This window comes from Cimex lectularius, unplaced genomic scaffold (assembly GCF_000648675.2).
Source record: "Cimex lectularius strain Harlan isolate CLEC.00 unplaced genomic scaffold, Clec_2.1 scaffold37, whole genome shotgun sequence".
NCBI classification, from domain to species: Eukaryota; Metazoa; Arthropoda; class Insecta; order Hemiptera; family Cimicidae; genus Cimex; species Cimex lectularius.
The window spans coordinates 229,321-235,895 of NW_019392682.1; positions in this window are offsets into that span (position 1 = coordinate 229,321).

Genomic DNA, 6,575 nt, shown 5'->3' on the forward strand with positions numbered 1-6,575 from the left:
TTCTTGAGTAAGGATTTAAAATTTAAAAATAACCAAAGAGGGGATTCGTTAAGTCGAAAGAAATAAGGGCCTGGGAAAAGAAAACAGTCGTGAAAAATTATTGAGCGAAATGAACACAAGGTGCGACGATTGAGGTGAAATTTCATGCAAATCGAAATCGGTAAAAGACATGAATATTTAGTGGATCGGTTTCTTCGATAGGGCGAGGGAAAAAATCGCATCCAGAGCTGAATAGGGAGATTTGGGGAGCAATCAAGTATGTTGGCGGAAGTTGGAATCGTCTTGAGGTCCATCCAAACAACTCAATCTGCCACCCTTTCATCTCAACGACTCTTACAATTTAATCAATTAAACGAGATAGAACCATCAGCGTTTCTCTGAAACGATCTGTATTTTTTCCGTCGAAAAGCTCAACGTACCTTAAATACTTCTTCCTTCGCCCACATGTTACTGAAAACACTGATTAAAATTTCTTTCACTCATTTCAAAACCAAGCATCTCTACTATTCATTTTCAACAAAAATATTTATTAATGTATTTATAAAAAGAAAAATTAGAATGTGTGTGAAATCTATTCTTCCTCACGAAACCTTACCATATTGATTTTTAAACTGATAAAAAGAAGAAAAGTATGCATAATAACGACACATACTCTTTATTAAAATTACATATTCCTTATCGAATTCACTGGTTTGAATTCTCCACCACGAGCTTTTATTCATGCTTCACTTGTTTCCTCGATAGGATGGAAAAATACTGTCAAAGAGGGCTATTATTTTTTTCAATATTATGCCTTTAAAGGTGTCAATAATATTTTTAATTTTCGAACGGTTATAAAGGAAAAAAAAAGAAAAAAATATCTAATACCATGTCAGTATTTTCGGTTGACGTTCTTATTTAAACATTTCTAGAATATGAATAAGTATTATATTAAGTTTTTTCTTTTTTAAAACTTGGATCGAATCGGAGAAATCAAAAATTTTGTGATTTCAAACAGTTTTCTTACTTAAAATTTAGGAGTGATCGTACATTTCGGAAAAAAGTCTAAATAGAAATCACCTTGAGTTGTATCTAAATTAAAGAAGAGGCTGTGAGAGAGACAAAAGTATGTGACGGGGTGTAGGAGAGCGGAAGAGAAATTGACAGAGAGATAGAGAGAATGAAAGAGAGAGAGAGAGAGAGAGAGAGAGAGAGAGAGAGAGAGAGAGAGAGAGAGAGAGAGAGAGGAAAAGGGAGGGAGAGAGAGAACAGAATGGAAGAGCAAAGCGAGATACATAACGTGAAAATCGTAAAAAAAACGTTAATAGAAAAAAATACTCTAAAAGTTAATTCTATCAAAATATATAAATAATATGTGAGGATAAGAAAGTTGAAACATGTGCAAATACGAGAATAATTTGAATGCAAGCCTTAACAGGAAAAAAGAAATAATTTGGAAAGTAGAAAAGTTGTGTATCAAATATGAAAGTAATAAATTGAACATAGAAAAAGAATTCAATTTTTAATGAAAATAATAATCTTGAATAAAAATTATATATTTTAAAATTTAAAAATTTAAGATAAAGCTACACGTTTGAAAGCTGGTAGGTGAAACATGCTTTTCTATTAGTGAAATATTTTATAAATTAGAGTAGATTTTTTAATTTTATAATTTATTATTTGGAGTATGATTTAATACGTTAGAAAATACGTGAATTGAACGATTGATGACAGTATGGAAATATGTGGTAATAAATCTACAAATAAAAATAATTTGAGATGAGATGTGATCCAAAATCTAGACATGCTGTGACATTAACGAGGGCTTAGTTAGTGATAAGTGAAAATATACCAAGATACAATATAATAATTAATATTAATATCGTTTGTACAGATTATTTGGTATAATAATTTTTACAGTGAAAAATGAGGTTCATCTATAAACAAATAATAATGATAATAATAAATTCACTTATTTTCGTGGTCCGGTTGACCAGTTAATATCTTTCAATGAATAAAGGTTTTTAGTTGATATAAAAAAGTCAGTGTCACGATTGCCCTTTAAAAAAAAGTTTCTTTCCTGTTTGTATTAATATACTTTTCAAATAAGTGCTAATTTGGTAATATTAGTAACTCATAAATTAATAATTGTATAAACGATTGTATTTTCACACTGTAACAAGTTCATTACAACAACGTGAAAATACCCAGAAATACAGATTTAAATGAATTTCGTGATAAAAGGGTAAAAGTTGTGTATTCACCATTATTAATAAGTTCACTAATTTCGTGATCCGTTTGACCAATTATATCTTTCAATTAATTAGGTTTTTAGTTGAGATAAAAAAGTCAATGTCACGAGCGGGATCCAAACCCACGATCTTCGGCTAGATACGCCGGTGCTCTACCAGTTGAGCTATCGTTACTTTGATTCACTCGGACACTACCTTCCCATCTCAACCCCACCTTTTTTTTAATTTTCCCTTCTTTTTGCCTCAACTAACCTTAAATAATTGAAAGATATTAATTGGTCAAGCGGACCACGAAAACTAGTGAATTTGATAAGTTAAATGAAGTATATCTTCACTAAAGCTCTCCGCGGCCATTTCATTTGTCACCGAGAATCAAATAGATTACACGACATTTGAAAAATGGCAAAAAGGAGGTGAAAAAGGTGGGGTTGAGATGGGAAGTCAGTGTCCGAGTGGATAGAAGTCACGATAGCTCAAGTGGTAGAGCAGCGGCGTATCTAGCCGAAGGTCGTGGGTTCGAATCCCGCTAGTGACACTGACTTTTTTATCTCAACTAAAATAACCCTTAATTATTTTAAAAATTACCAATTAACGTTGGTCATCACTGACCCGGTAATAACATCTTCCAATTGTAAATCAGTTTAGCCTAGCGTCTAACTTATAATTTGGTTTGAAAGTTTAAAAAAAGATTTGTTTTAAATTTATTGCTACATACATAGCATAGTCCAGTATGACTTGGCATAAACTCTAAACGAAAATTTGTTTAATGTTAAAAAAAAACTAACATAACATTTGAGAAATTCTAGCACAAGTATTCATTTTTATCCTAACATATTTCTCTCTCCTCTCTGTCACTCGTTCTCTCTCTTTGTCTCTCCTTGTCACCCTCTTTCACTCTTTCCCCCTTTCTCACTCTCTTTCATTTTCTCTTGCTATCTATCTATTAATCTTTCTATCTATCTATCTATCTACCGCTCGTGACACTGACTTTTTTATCTCAACTAAAAACCTTAATTAATTGACAAATAATAAAATTTCTCCAACATGTGTTTGTAATTTTACTATTGTATAATGCTAGGCATAAGACAATCTTAATATAGTATATATTATAATAAATCAAAAGAGCCATTTACCTCTATTAACATATGTTTATTAACGGACAGCTAGTCACGTGAGTAAACATAATATGCAAAGTGCCACTCGTAACTTGGAGCTGATAATTTAGGGACATGTAGCTCGAAATGACTTGGAAATTATAATAACGAGTAGGAAATTAGATAAGAAAATAACTTTGGTGATTAAGGAATTAAGGAAGTTCCATAGTACGGACTGTCGCTTTGTGTCTGATTGCGTGACCGCAGCCGTCTCCAATCTTCTTCTTTACTTTCGTCATATTCAGAGTTATTGATCTCTATTTTCTAATGCTACCAAAGTCAATAACAGCTTGATATTCTCATAAAATATATATTGTTTTATAATTGAGAACAATTGGTATAAAAGATAAATTATATAATGCTCTGATTTACATAAGTCTGCATACTTACACTTGTGTACAGAGTTGAGCTACCATTTCTAGCAGTCCACCAGCATTTCTAGTTTTTGTAATTTATAATAAATTACCGACACGCCTTGAAAATGACTAAATCTGGTGTTGTCAGTCCAGGGTCACTCTTCGATCTATCCGTCCAGCAACTGAGATAGTGCTCTAGGTGTTATGAATAGCCACTCATTTTAGCCCTCAATACGATTAAACCATCAATCTAAATTCACTATCATTGAACATTTTGTTTTTATTTACATACCCTTCCCGCATTTGGGGTGGTGGATTATTCGATATTTCTTCATCGCCTATCATAAAACTAACCTAATTTTTGATTGGGCCATCAGTATTCCGGCCCTATGTCGAACTTCTCACGCTACATATTCACGCTAATAAACACGTTCACTCTGGATACACAAAGGTACACAACAAGATCAGCACTGTATACAATAAAACAAGACAAGAGGACCTTTAACGTCCGCACCTGGCCTATTCGGCCTTATCATATACAATAAAACAACTTGTTTTCAACCAAGACTCGGAAAATGGGACCCAGATACTCGTTAGCACTACAGAACTGATACGAATACAGTTATAATGCTCCCGATATCACTGTTTGTCTCGTGGAATCGTAGAAGGAATGAGTTAATAAAAATTACGATCGTGCTTTCAGTAAGTCGTGGCAATATCAGAATTTGTTGTACCGTTCTTTAGGTTGAAATCTGCGGTGGAAAATCGATCGCCGTTGTCAGTCCCATTGCAGGTGTATCAAGAAAGTTTCTGCCATCGGTTTCACGATTCCGTTAAAGTTATGAAAGAAACCCCCATCTCCCTAAATATTCCATCAACGAAAAACTGAATATTTCTGTCAAGATCATTGATTTACTTTAAAAATTGTATCACGTGACTTTAATGTATTTTTTTACTTTGTGAATTTTGAAATAAGAGTGAATACTGAACTTAAACAGTGCCTAATTGATTATACAATAATATATTAGGTTCTATTTATCAACTTCTTTTCCAGGACCGTCCGTTCAGTGGTAAATGTCTAATAGGATTTTTTTTTGAGAAATCTTCCTTATTTTCTTTTTCTAGCTTAATTAATAAACCCATTAATAATTTTTTCCAATTTTCGGAAAAGTATCGCCTACAAAGGGAAATTTTTAAACTGCGAAATTAGGGAGAGAGTGTATTCTTCTATGAATTTTTCCCAAAAAAAGTTTGGCAACACTCTTTTCTATAGGTGCTTTATTTTCATTAATTCCCATAAATAGATTTTCATTTCCAGCGTCTTCCACGATTCGTTCTTAGCTTACTGATGATTTCTGTATATATCTTCTTTATTATGTAGCAATCTACATAATTTCAAGGATTCCTTTATTCCACTGCTAGAACTGAACGTTTTGTGTGTTTTGACTTTTCTGTATTTTGGAATGGATGCGTGATTGCATTTTCAATCTTTCTACAAACCACATCCAAATTGTTTCTGGGTTACAATTACTTCTTGGACGTCGTGATCTATATTTCGAATCAATTCTTTTCCATCCTAGTCCAGTTTTAATTTAATCACTTATTTTGTTTAGTGCCAATTGGGTTGAGATGTTTCATACTAGTAACCCTTTATATTTCTAGTCTTTGTTTTCTATAATAAATTCAAATGTTATTAATTCGTGATCTGCTGCGTTTTCTTCAACACAACTTCTCCATCTATAGTAAAATATGCCGAGAACCCCACGGTACTATGTTACTTGTTACTAATGTACTACTTACTAATGTTACTTGAACCCTTCTTTGTTTCACACACAGCACGAGAGAGAAAGAGAGAGAGTGAGAGAGAGAGATCGAGAGAGAGAGAGAGAGAGAGAGAGAGAGAAGGGAGGGAGAGAGAAAAGGGAGAGAGAGAGAGAGAGAGAGAGAGAGAGAAAAGAGAGAGAGAGAAAAGAGAGAGAGAGAGTGAGAGAGAGAGTAAGAGAGAGATAGAGAGAAGGGAGAAAGAGAGATAAAAGGGATAGAGAGAGGAGAGAGAGAGAGAGAGAGTGGGTGAGTAAGCGAGCAATACCAAGGAAAACATTGTTTCACGGGACTCAGCTAATCAAGTTTGGGAAGACGTACCAGTCTTGATGGTTTAGCCTATTTTCCACGCCGTTAACTTGTGAAGGTACTTTCTATTTTAATTTTTTATAACGGTTATATAACTTTGGAAATATAAACAGTAATAATAATAATTTTCACTCTGAAAGATAGGAGTAGAGAGAGAGTGAGAGGGAGAGAGAGAGAGAGAGAGAGAGAGAGAGAGAGAGAGAGAGAGCCAGTTGGATGGAGGGAAAAATAGCGTGAGAGAAAGAGAAAGAATAGACCTCTATTACCCGACAACACAAAGATCAAGTGCTGAAGATTGCGCGAAAAACAAACAAGGATAGATAAATGACAATGGGACGAATGAGACGATCAAACTGCAAGCCTACATGTACAATAAATTTACCAAAATCTCAATATTTGCTCATGTTTTTCCGAACGGTCCTCCATTAATTTTCCTGTCACATGATTTTTAAAAACTGCCTTTATTTTCCTTTTAACGAGAAGCAATAAACCTTCCCCTTATCTTAATGCTGCCTTTCTTATCGTATATTTACACTTTGCTACTTCGTTTTTTTACCGAAGTGTTCCGCATTTACCAGATAGGTTTTTGTGCTACGTTTATTTTTAAAGACCGGTTTTTCCCGGCTTGTTGTACTCGTAATGTCTTTATACTACCGATTGGTTGACTGCCTAGCCTTGCGTTTTCTAAGCCTAGATTAGAATTA